Below are 18,345 nucleotides of genomic sequence, written 5' to 3'. Positions count from 1 at the left end.
CGTCAACATCACTATTAAGTAACATCATTAGACTAGACCTTTTTAAGACAAGATCATCTTCTGACCTGCTCATGGATACGAAACTATTACGAAGATTATTTACTAAAATAGATGATATGTTTGCATTAAGACCATCACAATCAACTAAGTCCTTTATCGATGGATCATTACATATTCCATAAAGTACTACCTTCTTTTCTTCATTGCTGATGTGCTTGGTTTGAACATTGAAATAGTCTACAACCTTTCTCTCTATGATGGTAGTCGCATTACTTACATTCTCATCTAAACTATCCTTACCTTTACTGAGTGTGGCTTTCGTATCCTTCAACAATTGACGATGTTTCCTTTTTTTTTCTGCCCAATAGTTTCGTATGGCTTGTTGTGTCCTGATAACATCATCCCTATCCTTATGATCATTGAGGGGTAATTCTAAACACCCTTCTTCCCCTTCCATTTGGCTAGACATGTTAAAACCCTAAATTTCCAGAAAAAAAAACAAGTATTAAAGATGGCTATGGGCAACAACAATACACAAAAATATTCCACACAATACACAAGATTAGACACAACAATACACAAGATAATCAATAGACAGAAAAGTTATTGCAATCCAAGACCGAACAGTAGAGGATTTCACTCTGTTGGATCCAACAGTTGAGGAGGCGATCCAAGACCGACCAATGGCAACAACTGAGTGTAGAATGTTGCCGTTGGATGAGTGAACTCCGTCAAATCGAAATGTGGAAGCAATCCGGGACTGGACAGTAGTGGCAACTGAGTATAGAATGATGGCAATGGAGGAGAGAACCCCGTCAGATTGAACAGTTACCGATGATGCTTGAAACGCACATAGAAGGCACTTGAGAATAGAGTGGCATAGAGAAGAGAACCCCGTCAGATTGAACAGTTACCAATGATGCTTGAAACGCACAGTAGCGGCCCCTGAGTGACAGTGGAAAAGAGAAGAGAACCCCGTCAGATTGAACAGTTACCAATGATGCTTGAAACGCACAGTAGCGGCCCCTGAGTGACAGTGGAAAAGAGAAGAGAACCCCGTCAGATTGAACAGTTACCAATGATGCTTGAAACGCACAGTAGCGGCCCCTGAGTGAGAGTGGAAAAGAGAAGAGAACCCCGTCAGATTGAATAGCTCTTCGATTATGCTTGGAACGCACAGTAGCAACCCCTGAGTGTAGAGTGGCAAAGAGAAGAGAACCCCGTCAGATTGAACAACTCTTTGATGATGCTTGGAACGCACAGTAATGGCCCCTGAGTGTAGAGTGGCACAGAGAAGAGAACCCCGTCAGATTGAACAGCTCTTTGATGATGCTTGGAACGCACAGTAGCAGCCCCTCAGTGTAGAGTGTCACAGAGAAGAGAACCCCGTCAGATTGAGCAGCTCTTTGATGATGCTTGGAACGCACAGTAGCAGCCCCTCAGTGTAGAGTGGCGGCAGGTGGACTCGATAGGGTTTAGCAACAGTGGTAGCAACTAACCCACAGTACTCAACTAGAGATGGCCTACGTGATGTGGCAAAGGATCATGCATAATGGACCTAGGAATTCGATATATAATTTATGGTACACATTTATGGTGCACACATCAATTTATGTTGCACATTTATGGCACTCATTTACATATGTAATTAAAACACTCTAGTATTTTCAATGGTAGTTTTTTGCATACTTAATTTATTAATGATGGCTTTTTACTAAAATGACTATTTATCAATGGTAGCTTTTTGCATAGCTAATTAGCTATGTCAAGGACATAGCTAATTGTTTCCACTCGCATGCTTTCACCCATTGACAATGCGAAGAAGTATGCTGGGGAACAAGAGACATCATGGTGGGATGTGTTCTTTAAAGATCAAGAACAAATTGTTGACAATTGTGTCCTTGGTACTTGGACCGTGCAAATACCCTTCACCTGGAATATACAACAGTGTCGTAATTCTCAGACTTCTCCTCTTGCACCTAATGTGATTAATGATAGCTTGCTCCATCCACCACAAAGGGACATATATGTTGGACCCAGGTTGACAAAAACATCGGAAGCAAGGTGGCAAGGGAACTTGCAAGAATTGAAGATGGGTATGTTAATTGCTACACTTGCTGATGATAATGAGCTGGGACATCAATTTTGGATTGGTAAGGTTTTAGATGTGGTGATGCATGAGAACCAAAGCCAAATCCAGTCTATAAAGGTGCATTGGTACAACACTAAAAGCAAAAATGCCTTTACCGACAAGTATGCTTTAGAGATGATGGAATGTCCACGGTCAAGGGGGAATAGAAAGGGGAAAAGAAATATTCGTAGAACTTCATGCCTAAACATTGGTGGCGTAGATATTATTGTTTATGACTTCACACTAACAAAAGTTGGACGTCTCAAGAAGTCTACAATAGATATTATCAAGGAGAAATTACCTATTCTACAAGGGGTCTCATGTCGAAGGCAAACAAGATCGTCTATACATAACATGGAATGTCAACGTCTAGTTTTAGATGAAGACAATGCCTTAATAGGTACATCCGAAGATGACGAGGAACAATCTGCATTGTATATTAGTTATAGTAGCGACTCTAGATCATGATACGAGTGACTTTTGTAAATTTTACACTCCTCAATGATATTTTGGTATCTAATGTAAGAGAGTGTCGTTTGTAATACTCGAAATATGCATAAATTATGTTTAGAAATATTATTGCTTTGTATAGACATTGTTTGTTACAAAATACATTACTTCTTGACTTCTCAGTGATAGTGAACATTGTACCATTTCGATTATAGCATAATTTTAGCGTTTTTCCAAGTTTAGGAAATGATGATTTTTTGAGGTTTTCCAACGACATTTTGAGAACATGTGATACTGGTATCATTACGTTTTGTGAATAGAGTATATAAACCCCAAAATTTGAGGGAATATTCCTTATCCTTCCATTTTTGCGCGATCCTTCCACTTCTGAACGCGAACATGTTAACTCCTCTTTAAATAGAAGCTCCCTCAATATAATGTCTATATTATTTAATATTATATTAATACAATACATTAAGATATTATTCAACATAGTAATATTAAACAGATAAAGATATAATTGTATTTAACATATTAATAATTACTTAAACTAGTCTGTATAAAGTTAAATCAAGTATAATATAATTACAATCATTATGAAGCCATATATATGTTGGATTAAAGTTAAAATCATTGGTTAATTAATGGCACCCATATTTAATATAGAACTTCTCAGTCATTGGTTCATTCATGCCCACCAATTTAAATATAAGAATTTTCAATCATTGGTTCATTCATGCCCACATCTTTAATACAAAGCAATTAAGAGTCATTAAAATGTTGCTTTGAGTAATCAATCATTGGTTCATTTATTAACCTCTATCATTGTTTCCTTCATGACCTTCAAAGTCATTGTATGTTATTTTGACTATAAAACAATCATCAATATGTTAGTTTGACTTTGTAATCATTGATGCAATCATAAGTAAGTCTGGTTAAAGTGACTGTGGTTACTAACTAACTAACCTCAAGCTTGCCAACCCTGGTTAAAGTGACTGTGGTTACTTTAACCATTGTGGTCAATCCCTATAAATAGGAAGACCTCGTCATATTTCAGTCACACAAAGCACAAGAGCACATAGAGCAAGCAGAGCTAGCAGAGCTAACAGAGCACACAGAGCACGAAGCACGAAAGTGGGATCTCTGCCTAAACATCGACAAGATCAACCATGTCTTCAAAGAAAATCGAGCGCCAGGACTCCAGGTAAGCCTCTCACACTGTGGACATTTTTGTAAATATGTTTTAGCACTCAAGAACTCGATACGCCGTATCGAGTTCCTGTATAAAACCCAAACTTTATATAGGAACTCGATACGGCGTATCGAGTTCTTGTTTGAAGTTTAGGTTTTATACAAGAACTCGATACGCCATATCGAGTTCTTGTATAATGTTTGTGTTTTATACAAGAACTCGATACGGCGTATCAAGTTCTTGTTTAAAGTTTTTGTTTTAAAGAGGAACTCGATACGCCGTATTGAGTTCCTGTATTATGTTTGCGTTTGAAATAGGAACTCGATACGCCGTATCGAGTTCTTGTATTATGTTTGCATTTTAAACAGGAACTTGATACACCGTATCGAGTTCTTGTATAATGTTTGTGTTTTATACAGGAACTCAATACGGTGTATCGAGTTCATGTACACAGTTTGTGTTTTAAAGAGGAACTCGATATGCCGTATCGAGTTCCTGTATTATGTTCGTGTTTATACAGGAACTCGATACGGCGTATCGAGTTCTTGTACACAATTTGTGTTTTCTTGTATATATTATGCGTTTTAAACAGGAACTCGATACGGCGTATCGAGTTCCTGTGTAAAGTATGTGTTTGATACATGAACTCAATACCCTGCATCGAGTTCATGTATAGACACAAACTATATACAAGAACACGATATGACGTATCGAGTTCCTGTATAAAACACACAATTCAAAGAGGAATATTGTGTCTTTGGGGCAACAATTTAGTATTGTGTGAAAAGATATCAAACTTTCTGTCAAAATCAGCCTTTTTTTATGGAGATTTGCCATATTTTGTAACAAATAGGGGCCTTAATTATAGAGGTTTTATGACCTAGTATAGCTTAAAATAGTAGCAAATAACCCACAAATTACCTTTAGGATACCAAAATCAAGTCTATCATATGCAGATTCTCTAGAATATGGATATGGAATCAATATAAGCCATACCTACCCTGCAAGATAATATATATCCTTGTATACTTGTTAAGATATATATTTTCTAAGTTGAATAGCTCTTACTAGAATGGATTTTTGAATAAAGGACTACCATGTTCAATCAATACATGATTGATATTTATAGTTTATCACAAATTGCCTACTAGTTTTTGTCTTCATCTAATTATTTGTATTTTAATATACAACCTTAGTCTACGTGACCACCTAAGTTAAGTTTTCGCATGTCCTTTCTTAAATAGGTCGTTTGAGAACTTGTCAGGCCGACCTGTGAAGAAGATAAAGCTCCGCATACAGGGCTCTCCAATTGAAACACAAACCCTAATAGCTCCCGAGAACATGAAGAGAGGAGAAAAGCTTCTCTTCAACAAGGAGACAAAATCTCAACCACCCAATGAGGTTAGCCAAAAAAAACTATTAGCAGCTACTGGTGGTGAAGACCTTCCTAACCGTGATCTAACGGACCAGGAATGGTGTATGCAATACGTCGACTCAAAGAAAAAAGTTGTGTTGTATACAACAAAGAAGAAGGGCGAGGGGTAGCTTGAAAATGAAACCGCATTTATGTATGGCCTGTATTCTACGATTTGACTATGAAGATTCAGATTCGGCCAACATACTTGTAATGATAGAGTGCTCTAAGGGGGTATGTAAAGTGTTCCTTTCTGAAGATCTTCTAGTAAAGGAATCTTGTGGGCTAGAAGCATTTAAAAAAGATCTAGAAAATGTCATCGATTGAGCGTATAAGGTTCTTCCACCACGAGTATTTGGATGTCAAACAAAAGTTTGGTGTGAAGCTACATCCAGGCCTACGACGTCAATGCTTGCATGAAGTCGGCATTGTGGTAGATGATAATGTTAAGTCCGATGGTCTTCGAAAATATGAGTCTTGGTTTCAACTGGCCTTTAGAGATGGAGAAGTATGGGACCTACAAGATCAAATCTTCTCAATTTGGGAGAATAAGGAAGTCAAGGGTCAATGACAAAAGAAATGTAAGGTAGACCCTCAACTAGAATTAAAGTCACAAGCGGCCAAAAAAATTGATTTGACAATTGAAGAAGTGGTTGACGACATGAAGCTATCTCTGTGGAGAGCGATGCAAGGTATTAAGGACGAGCAACTTCTTGTGTCTGCTTTGTCAAGGGTTGTGGCCAAAGATTTAAGCCTTGAAGAAATGGTCACTGAGTTCAATAAGTAAGTCTTTCAAATAGTGATATTGAAGTCGATATGCTGCAATTGAAAGTTCTAATCATGTTTTCTAATTTCACAGTCATAAGGTGTACATGAAGATCCAAGAAGTTATGATGAAACAACTTGGATGTATAACTTGGGAACAAGTGACTAAGGATTATCCTCTAACGTCTTCATATAAGGCATTATCGGAGTATTTTATTGCATTCAAGGATTGGGTTAGTATTGGTGGTTTTTCATTAAGCTTTCATTATATGTAGAGCTTGTATAATAAAACTTGATATCCTATTGCTTCTATTAGAAACCGTTTCATGGCAAGAAACAAGGAGAAGTTAAGGATATACACGATTTCCTGACATCCTTCCTTGCACATCTCGAGAGAGCTAGAAAAGAAAAGGATCGTCGCTTACTCAAGGCGTACGAAATGGAGGAAGATGGCTCCTTCAAAAAATTTAGCCACAAAAAAGATATTACGAGAGATCTTTACTACAACGTGGTTTGCGACGATGTCGTTGACATGATCCAAAAAGTGCCAAAGAAGAAATATACGCTAATGATTGCGGATATTCCTTACAGATTTCGAATGGTAGGGTCATCATACGACGATGAACCATTTAGGTTTAAACAATTGGTGAAGATGGTCAAGGATTTTGCTGAGCTAACAACTGCATCGTTGTGGAGAATAGTTGTCTTTCATAGTATGGACCAAGGGTACTTGGTAGCTCAAGCTTTGAGATCTCGTTGCCATGGCATCGAGAACCTTGCATGGTAAGGATTATTTATATGTCTCATTCACTATATTGTCTTTCTTAAGATTGTTCAATCTATTCTTAACTCGATGTAATATTTGTTATAGGATAAAAACCAATGTAAATAGAGGGCCAACCTTTCGGTTCGTTAATACCATTGAATACATCACGGTTGGCTACTTCGATGAGATTAAGAAAGAAAGAATCAAGGAGCATTCTAATGAAATGGAAGGTTCAAATCTGCTGATATATCCAGTAGTGACACGGAAATTGCGACATGTCACCACGATAGAATGGGGACTTCTCAACCCATACCAAAAACCTCAACGACTTATGATGCGCTTGATCGAGATGTTTTCTATCGAAGGAGACTGGATATTAGACCACTTTTTTGGCACAGGTATTCCTCGAACTAGGGTAACGATCTTGAGACAACCAATACTGAATCTTTTTTGTTTGAGAACTAATTCTTCTTGTTACTTTCTTCACAAGAACGACGTCCGCATGTGCATTGAAGCTCTTTAGAAACACAGTTGCATTGGAGAAGGACGAGGAGCAGGTTATATTTATAAACATGAGGATTAAGGCTTTGTGGGAGTGCCTAGACCAGGACGAGGAGGTCAGTGCAAAGAACCTCGCTAATATTGAAAGGTTTCAACATGCTTCACGAGAGCCTATTCCTCCGTTGGCCGGGGAACCGGGGGAGCTAATCGAGCTTGATGATGAGCTTATAGAAGAAATTTCATTGGCTCGGCTAACACGGGAAGCCAATGCACGTATAGCTGAAGAGACTTCTATATAGGATGATGAAGAAAATGACATTGATGATTTGATTGCTATGTAATAGACTCTTTTAAAAACGCGAAATGTATTGTTTGGATTTCACATTATTAATACAAATTTTGGGTTTTACTTGGTGGATTCTATTCTTTATAATCTTCTATTTGTTTCAATTTTATTTTTATATACTTGGTTAGTAGACTTATGACATTGGTTTCACTACGTGCATTGCTGACTACCAAATTTATGGAGAAACATGAATTAGTTTAAATTGAGGCTGATTTTGGTCAAAGTTTACCTTAACATAACATGGTCGTAGAATTGTTGCCATGACTGTCCATGTTGTTATTATGGATCTTTGTCTTCTATTGTTAAAACTATTATGTTTCTCTTCCATTGCTGCTGAGATTGTGTAGTGTGTTGATAATGGTTCCACTAGCGTTATCCACATGTTTTTATACGCTTGTAGTTCCACTAGCGTTATCATTCGGAGTTTGATCCCGTGTGAATCACCTAAGCAATATATTAGATCAATTTTAAATACAAGTATGAAAGCCTTAATAGGTTTGTTATTTCCACCACATTATTTCCACAATTATATACATATGGTTTGATCCCATAGGAACAAATTGAGGAATAGATTAGATCAACTTTAAATACAAGTATTAAATACTTTAATAAGTTAGTTATTCCAATCACATTATCCTAAAGTGCACTATCCTACATTGTCCACAATTATATACATGCAAGTATGGGTCAAAGTATAAATTATAACTCATTTTATTAGTATGGTTACAAGTACACCTCATATTTTTGTAAAACTTACCAAATTAATATAAGTCTTTAACTTAGTGTTTCCCATGTCGCACATTAGTGACATATTGAGCCATTGTTGAACTTTATTATGCCTACATTAACTTATCAATATGTCCAAACTTGCATGATTTCTAATGATCTCCACTCGTAGACCTATCATGTATTTTTATATTTGCAAATTCTAATCAAGTTGTGGAACATGTGATACTAGTGCATCCAATTTTTGTAGAGAGGGTATATTTGGATAGTTTCAAGAAGATTCTACAAGTGGAATGCGCAATCCTTCCACTTGTGAACGCGAATGTGTTTCTTCCTCTAGGGGCATGTCAGCCTCACTAGCCTCATCCTCAAAATTCAGAATGGAGTGGATTGGGGTTGAAGGTGAAGGCAAGTAGCACGAAGCCGACTCATTGAAAACGACATCTCAGCTTACTCGAATGAGTCTTTCATTTGGGAACGATAACACTTATAACCCTTCTGCTCATCTAAGTAGCCGACCAAGATACACTTCTCAACTTTCGCGTCTTGCTTCCTCTACTTCTCCTTCGGCACATGCACATATGCAATACTACGGAATACCCTCAAGTGTGCCAAATTCAGCTTCTTCCTGAAGTACAACTTGTGTGGTAGTTATCTCTTCTTTGGAGATACACCTTTGATTACTTCCTGGGTAATCGGGTCAAGGAATCATGGTTACGTAGGAAGGAAATAGGGTTGAACAGCCGATCAACTATGAGAATGACTAGCCACGACCAGTCTTATGACTTATACCTCTAAGTTGGACAGAAAACCCAATAGTAAATATGAATGTTTAATCACATGAAAGATAGACCCACAATTGTCTATTATAAGATTACTGTGTAAACGAGTACACGGCTCACAGCCGAAATTTCTATTCACTTCCTATAATAGGGAAACAACAGACATACATATAAAAATTCTCTCTTCCTAGTATAATAAGACTATTTCCCTCTCTTAAAGGTATATAGACAACTATCTTAAAGGTATATAGACACCTATCCTTCCTGCTACTGTTGCTCGCTTTTTATAGTTTTTGTTTTCCTCTCGTCGCGCTGTCGCGTTTTTGGCCTCCATTCATGGTTGCCCATATTCCATTTATCTACCCCTTCATGCTTGGTTGATTCTCCTTTTCACCTACTTTACGTACTTGTTTCCTTAGATTTGTTTCATACTTCATGCCCTTTGTCCTACGGAGAACACCTAGCACACCTGTAGAACTGTGCCTTTGCACGTCGAACCGAATCAGTCTTCTTCCAAAATGGCCAAGTTGGCATGGTTTGGAGATTGGTCGTGTCCTCGGATGTTGGCTTGGTACTCGAAAGGGCAGGTGGTTGCGTCAGGGTTTGGGACGGCTCTCCAGTTGAACATATGTCGGCGTGTACTCGATTGCTACATCGAGCTGTTGATCTTGAGTGACCATCGTGGATGCTGGAGTTGGTCCCTCCTGTTGGAGTTCTATGGTATTTTCAACCCCTTGTATGGTGTCTACTCTCAGTTGTATTTCCTATTCTTCTTTCTACTCTTGGGTTGCTTCCTCGGTCTTGGGGCCTGTTGATGTCTATGTAGTGACTGTTGCTTCATGTTCAGCTTGGATGCGTTCGCGTTCATAGGCTTCCAATTCCAGTCTTAGTAGCATCTCAACGTCGTTGAATTCCTCAAGGAGGTGTCTGATTGCCGTGGTGTGCGTTTGTGCCAGGGTGTGGAATTCCTCGATGAGGTCTTCGCGAAGGAGCTAGATGTTGTTCTCATCCATCTTGTAGAAACCACGACCCTCTTTTCTCCTATTTTTGGCGTTAGCTTAGAAGACCTGTAATTCGGCTGCTTTAGACGACCATTCATCCCAGGCGCGAGCGAGTGCCTCTTTGACTTTGCGATTCAATTTAAACTGGTGTTTTGCCAATATTGCCTTGATTTGTGTTTCGCACATTTCGTATTTGACATGGAGGGTGTCTAGTTCCTCCTTTGCCTTCGTGGCGTCCTGTTGGAATTTGACTTTGAGGATCTCGCACGATGTGGTAATGTTGGCGAGCTTTCCCTCCATCTCCTTCGTATGTTGGTCATAACGCTGGAAGAAATGGTCCGAATTGTCGGTAGCTCCTGCATATAATGGTTCTGCTGCCGTTCAAATTCTAGGGTCGGGAAGATGTGAAGCTGGTGAAGGGACTCTGCTAATGTAGCTCACTGCTTCTCGGTTTCATCTAAGAGGTGAATGTGCCGACTGGAGCGGACCTGGAGTTCCGAGAGTTCACTCTGCATGGAGTCAATTACTTCGGATTTTTGGTGAGATGCCTTTTGATACTCTTCCTCTGCTTCCGCTAACTTTGCTTATGCGAGGTCCTGAGTGGCCTCGAGAGTCGCAGCGGCGTTCTTTTCTGCGTCCTTGAACTTGGTCGTCGGTGCCTCTAGTAATTGTTGGAGTTCGACCTCGCGCTTTATGGCATGCGCTTGGAATTGGTCCGCTTTGGCTTTGACGATTTCGTATCGATCCTTGGCCATCTCGGCACGATCATCTCTTCGTTGTAGTTGCAGCTTGGGATGACAGCCATTGACGTGGCCAGGGCCGAGTCAGTTAGTTCTTCAGTTTGAGTGGACACATTCATCGGCGTGCGAGGGTTGATGTCATCCTTTTGTGTGGATACTTCAACGGAATTGGAAGCAGGGGGTGGTAAGCCAGGAAGATTTGGTTCGCCGATTTCTTGGAGCCATTGTTGAAGCTCGGTCAGCCAGCTTTCAAAGGTCTGCCATAACTTCGTGGCTGTTTTGGCTTCTATGTGCGCTTGTTTGCTGGTGATGGCCATATCTTTCGCAAAGCAGGTTGCTTTGTCCAATTCACGGTAAACCTCGACCAAGGCCGTGTTGACGTCTGGTAGCTCGATCCGACCGCGTCGGGTTTTCGTTACGCTTTTTTGGCTGGTCTTTTGTAGCTGCGACCCTTATCCAATTTGAGCTCGTTGGCTGACGCCTGCTAGACCATTTGTTGTTCGGCATGGTCTTCAGCCATACCTCCCACGGTAGCAACCTGGAGGCGAGCGAGGAAGTCAATTAGCTCGTACATCGTGCCGTGTTGTAAAATACATGAAGGTCATGACTTCCTCCTCCGAAAACTGGGAAGGTTGTCCTTGCTTCGCAGTTCCTGTGAAGGACAAGGACTTGTCTATGACGACCGCGATGATTTTGTCAGGAGCAACAACGAGTTGCAGGTCCTCGGCCCCTTGAGTTTTTTCTTTGTTGTGGCGTTGCAACCTGCAGTGTTGCTTGGTAGGACTCCTCTATGTATCCGTTGATTCTTCTCGACACCGTATCGATTGCTCTTCGGAGGATTTTCTCCTATTGCCCATGGTTGTCCGAGTCTCCTCCCGGTGGTGTGGTCGCGAGATGGCCATCTTTAGTTTCGGTTTTTCCACCAAGGAAGATAACTTATGTTTTCCGTGCCCTCTTATGGTGATATTGTCTTCAGCTTCCTAGGTCTTGGCATCTGGTATCGGTCGTGGCGATGCAGGGTTTCGAGCATGTGTGTTATCCTGCCATTCCTCCTGAGCTAACTAAAGAGCTTGTTGGCGTTTCACATAGATGGGTAAAATAGGGGGGCTGAGGTTTCGGCGGCATGTGGTCATGGATTAGGGGGGGGGGAGAGGAACCTTTTACCTGCCTGAAAAGCCGTTAAGGCGGCACGAACTCCCTCCCTGATGATGATGCCCCAATCGATTACACCGCCTCTGTATGTCATGATGATGATGCCTCCCTTTTTCTGTGGCATGCTATATGTGTTAGCGTGTATGCAACCAAACTCCAAAAGTATTCTGGCGAGATCGCCAAAGAACTTGTTACATTCACCATGAGTCTGATACACCTTGGCCGAAACCGAGTACTCGCCGAAATATTCTTCGAGGATGTTCTGGGGCGAAGCCTCAATGTCAGGTTCTCCTCCTTGTTGGAGGCCCAATACGGGCTGAATTTTATTGTTAGTGATGGTGTCGGGATGCACTCGGTGTGTGATCTCCTACACCTCAAGGTGGGGGAGTGCATCCACTACATGGACGTATCATCCACTACATGGACGTATCTGCCCAAGCTGTGCCTGTTCAGCCAGGTGTGGATGTCTTTGGACACTTCGAGCGGCATGATCATTTCGGAAGAGGAAAAGGAAGAGTCAGTATGGGGGTAAAGAGGTAGGGAACGGGAGAAAGCTTCTGTGCAGAGAGTCTGAGAGCAGGATAGCATTTTTGCAAAACGCAATAGAGCTTGAGGGCTTTGTGCGTCTGTGCGTGAGTGAGTATTCTGTTAGTAGTGCCCTCCTTTTTTTAGGTATCTCGTTTCTCGAGACGTGGCCTTGTGCCCTAGATTCAGAATCTCTCCTACTATGATAAATTTTTTAATATCACGCATCTCTAGAACTGTTTATACGTTCGTTTCTTGTGTGGTGTGCATGCTCTTTAAATACTCTAGTTATGGGGTCATTTTTTTTCATTTCTGTTTTCCTAGTATACAATTTCGGGCAGTAGGTAGAGTAATTGAGGCGATGGGACCTTGAAATCCTCCATTTCACCTACCTCGGGCTAGTCACGATCGTGTTGTTGACCATTGAAGGGATTGGGTGGGGTCTTGCCAAGGTACGGTATCTCGGAAATCCACACACGCGTGTCGGATCGAGAGGGACCACGGGGGTCACGGACCTGGGAGAGATGGTTGCCGAAAGGTGGATTTCTCTTGGGCCGGTTACACCGGCTATTGCACCAACTAGGACGGTTCTGGATGTGAGCCGGAAGCAACCGGATGGGCCCGGATGCATTCCGGAAGGAACCAGATTGAAGAGAGGGAGAGCACGTGCACGCACACCAGCTTTTCTCACCCTCTTATATACAAATCGACGAGCCTTCGGACTGAAAGAGGAGACATGCCGTGACATACAACGACTCAACACACACACACTATAGAAAGAATGTCAAAACAATGTCAAAAACCTATAGAAAGAAATTTCCTATATGGCTCTTGTGGCGAGGAGAATATGCAAATTTTCAGTTCATGAATCGGAGTTCAAGAGCTCAAGATACAAGCTTCGGAAGGATTAATGTTACTCAGGACACAAATGTAATTATGTTAAAAGAGGGAGGCAAAATTAAATGAGGGCTATTTCTATAATTTCTCAAATGTACAACTACAAAATCGATTTTGTAGAATCAATAAATAATAATAATAAAATATAAAAATACAACCGCCTCAAGAGGGTGGTAGGGCAGTTGACCACCCTATATAAGCCATGCCAATGGTGGCTAAAGGGGAGAACGCGAAGGAGGAGAACGGGAAGAAGAAGAGCAAGGAAAAGCGAGTGAAGAAGCTTGCGTGGGTGTGGGATGCAGAGCTTGCCAAAGAAGGTGGCCTGCATAAATCAAGGCAAGACTTAAAGAAAAGAAAGGAAATACAACAAAAGGAAGAAGTTGAAGTGGTGTATCTCAGACACCTTGTTGTAAACAAAAGGTTGTGAGTTTGAATCCTCTTAGAACAATTTCTTTTTGTAATCAAAATTTGAAATATAAATTTAGTATATATAAAGTCAAAGAAAAAGACAAATAAATAGAAACCAAAGAGATTGAAGTGGTCTATCTCAAACGCTTCCTCTCAAATAGAGTTCGTGAGTTCAAGTCTTGCAAGTAACTTTTGGCAAATTAATATTGTAAGTGGTCATTTTACAAATAAAATTCTTTTCGCAACAACATCGCATCTATCTTGCCTTCTCGGCTTTTTGTCATCGCACCATCTGCAATTAAGCCTTGTCACCCCGATCATCCCCGAGTCACAGAATCCCGGCGGTTGCAACACACAACCACAATCTTCTCCACAAAATTTGGTCAACCCGTCATGAAGTGTTGCTGACAACGGGAGTTTTGGAGTTAACATTTTCCAAAGAGAAGGTTGGAAAATCAAAGAAAATGGCGGATAAAGGTGCCAACATAGAGATGGCGAATAAGGGCTTCAATGATGACGATGATGAATCGGATGCTGCAAGAGCAAAGTGAGATGAATCGGATGGAAAGTGAGTTAACACTCGCCGTACAAACAATCATCGAGAGGATAAGCAGATTTAATGGGGAGGACATCACTCGGTTCCTCGAGGTCTACGAATACGAGATGGCCAATAGAGGGGTCCCCAGGGTACAAATAGTGTCACATATCAACCGGGTGTGCACACTAGATGTCCGAGCAAGGCTAACAGAATTATCGGAGAAATTCCATGAAGATTGGCCCGGGTTTCGTCAAGCATTGCTTGATGAATATATGCTAGATGACCGGACCAGAATGTCAAAGAAAAGCTTTCTCAAATGGACTGAGAAAGGGGGTAAAGGACTCTCAGTGTCAGAGTTTTTGACAGAGTTTGAGAAAAGATATAATGAGCTCTTAGTGAAAGAGCGAGAACTATTACATTTAGAAAAGGTGGATTTATTCATCCAAGCGGTAGATAAATCTTTTAGAAAAGATATCACTATCCTTCTAGGAGACTGGACAAGCACAACTGGTTTGGTGTCCGATTGGGCGAAAGTACCCGAGGCTTGTCGAGTACTAAGAAGGAGGGAGCTAAGGATGGAGGATGGCTATGACAATAGAATAAAGACAACAACCAAAGAACATCCAAAACAAGAATCGGGAACCCGAATGGATGTTGGCAAAGGTGCCAAAATCTGCGATTGATGAACTCGTAAAGGGAATGCGGGATCTACAACTCAAGTTCACAAAGCTTGAGAAGGGTGAAAGCTCAGGTTATAGACAAAAGCCCAATGAAGGAGAAAAGGGTGACTTCATCCGCCGATGCATATGGTGCGATAGCACGGAGCACCCAAAAAGGGATTGTCCGAGCCATATGGAAAAATTAGAAAGAAATGATATATTCTATCAAAATGGGAGAATCCACTCCTCAGAAACCCGACAACCCCTAAAAACCAACTTTGGGAAAGGTGGGATGAAGAAAATGATGGAGGACGAAGAGTCGAAGAATGTTCAAGCAATGTACTTTTCGACTACCTCCGGATTGAAGGTCGATGATCCCTAGATTGGATTAGGATTCTGGTGAAAAGTGATAAAGTCCTCTACTGACAAAAGAGCCCAACCACTGGACTTACGAAAGGCCAGCGACGAAATCAGGAATAGTACTGGGTGGGATGACCCAATACATTCACTCACAACAATCGCAAAGATAGCATGGGTGAATGCCCATGAAGGGACAGTCGAAGAAAAGAGAAGGAGAACTAAATAAACGGGACCTTCAAGAAAACTTGAGACCCCAGAGCAAAAGAGACAGGAAACAGAATGAGCTGCAGTGGAGGCGATGATAGAAGAGAAGGGTAAACAGAAGGTCACCCCGTCATTCAAACTCGCCTCCGACTTAGAAACATCCATTGACCTAAAGCATGTGCTTGAATCTAGGATTCTTGATAGTAAAGTCGAGTTAACACTCCGAGAAGTACTAGGGATCGCGAAGAATGAATTTCATGAAGTGATCATTGATGTGATTTGGAGAAAAAGACAAGTGATTGAAGAAACGGGTGGAGTAAATACCATCATGATACGGGAGGAAGATGAAAATATGGAGACTGCATTGTTAGCCAGGGTACAGAGTGCTGACACACAATGTAGTCATGAAGAGGAACAAAGCCATTACACCCACACACATAGGGCTCGGGCGATCACTGAGGCTCCAATCAAAATTGGAGATCAGATGGAACCATGTGTCAGAGTCATTGACCATGGCTCCTAGATAAATATCATATCATCTGATTTTTACAATCATGGGAGATGGCCAATAGAAAGGAGCCACGGTTGGAAGGTGAGAGCAACGACTGAGATCAAAACTTTATGTGGCGCATGCCGAACTATTAAAGTTACAATTGGGGATGTGTCAGTAGATCAAAACTTCTTCATCCAGGAGAGGTCATTTTATCCAGAACCGTACATCACAGCAGTACGAATGGAGACTAAAGGGATTGATAATGGAGCGGCATTTGCCAGGATTCAGAATCAAGATGGGAAGAGGTCGGTATAGTTCCTTACTGTTCGACCAAATCATGAAAGGAATAGGGAGCATCTACGGGATCATCCACTACGAGATCTGGGGCATTTCGTACACGATTTCTAGAGTGGGCCCTTACTAGAAGAGGTTGTAATGGTACAAGGCAAAAACTAAGGATGAATAATTTTTCAAAAGAGGATCAAAATGAAGTGGTGTGAACTCACCCACAGGTGTGCAAGTTCAGAGGGGGTGGGTGTCGTGAAATTATTACTTCATGATGTGAAAACAATGTCAGAAATCTATAGAAAAAAATTTCCCGTATGGAGCTTGTGGCAAGGAGCCTATGCAAATTTTTTATTCATGAATCGGAGTTCAGGAACCCAAGTTACAAGCTTCGGAAGGATTAATGTTACTCAAGACACAATTGTAATTATGTCAAAAGAGGGAGTCAAAATTAAATGAGGGCTATTTCTATAATTTCTCAAATGTACAACAACAAAATCGAATTTGTAGAATCAATAAATAATAATAATAAAATATAAAATATAAAAATATAAAAATATAAAAATACAACCGCCTCAAGAGGGTGGTAGGGTGGTTGACCACCCTATATAAGCCACACCCATGGTGCTAAAGAGGAGAAGGAGGGAAGGGGAAGAAGAAGAGGAAGGAAAAGCGAGTGAAGAAGCTCGCGTGGGTGTGGGATGCAAAGCTCGCCAAAGAAGGTGGTCTGCAAGAGTTAGAGAAAAGAAAAGAAGTATAAGAAATGGAAGAAGTTGAAGTGGTGTATCTTAGACACCTCTTTGTAAACAAAAGGTTGTGAGTTTGAATCCTCTTAGAATAACTTCTTTTGGTAATCAAATTTTGTAATATAAATTTAGTATATATAAAGTGAAAGAGTATTTAAAACAAATAGATGCAAACCAAAGAGATTGAAGTGGTCTATCTCAAATGCTTCTTCTCAAATAGAGTTTGAGAGTTCAAGTCTAGCCAAGTAAATTTTGGCAAATAAATATTGTAAGTGGTTGTTTTACATAAAATTCTTTTTGCGACAATGTCGCATCTATCTTGCTTTCTCAGCTTCTTGTCATCACACCATCTGTGATTACGGTGTCGTGCCTTTTGGCTCCGGATCGTTGCGTGAGTCGGGTGGGAACCGCCGAGGTTTTGGACTAGGAGAAAGAAGAATATGAGATGAGGCTAGTAATGAATAGATTATTAGAAAGAGAGATAGAAATTTCGTGAATCCCACTAGTGTATTTTATTCGATTAATCAATATTTAGATAAGAATATGTATTTAGATTGAAAGAAAGATATAAGAAACTTGTGAATCCCACAAGTATATTAATCGGTTGGTGTTTTCGGAAATATATCCAATTTCCAAATATTTCACACGCCTATTACATTGTTCTCCCCATCCTTATGTAGTGATGGGAGAGACTAAGCATAACTACATGCTTTTTTTTCTAATATGTTCATGCACACTAAATGTGCATGTAATGCTTTTCTAATCCTTGCTTTTATTTGCTAAATATAGTGCTCATGCACGCTAGATGTGCATGAGTCACTTTTTAGTTGCTTGCGTTTTTCTATAAAATATTCACGCACTCTAAAAATGCATGATTTACCTTTTAATAAAGGTAGGCGCAAATAAAGCAATTATAGTTATTAAATCTATTTATAGAACACTAAAGATAAGGTAGCATAATGGTAAAGTTGAGGTTTAGCTATGTGGAGGTACAAGGTTCGAATCTTGCCCTATGCACATGATAAATATTTTGATATACTTATTTTATTTATTTATATGTAATTAAATCGGTTATATTATTTTTACTTTTTCACGTAGTGTACGAAATACACTACGACACTCGCCCCCTCCGAACCCGCACATCCTCCGGTATGTGCCGAAGTTGCCGATGCTCGTTGTCTCCCCTTCATCCTCCCGTCTGTCCCGCTATGTCAACTTTGTCTCTCCATTTTGAGTAGACCCATTCTTTCCACCCGAACCATTG

The sequence above is a fragment of the Azolla caroliniana genome, unplaced genomic scaffold (genome assembly GCF_043228905.1).
Source record: "Azolla caroliniana isolate FFs.n. ecotype wild unplaced genomic scaffold, voAzoCaro1.0.p SCAF_5, whole genome shotgun sequence".
Taxonomy (NCBI): Eukaryota; Viridiplantae; Streptophyta; class Polypodiopsida; order Salviniales; family Salviniaceae; genus Azolla; species Azolla caroliniana.
This window is presented reverse-complemented; position numbering follows the sequence as displayed.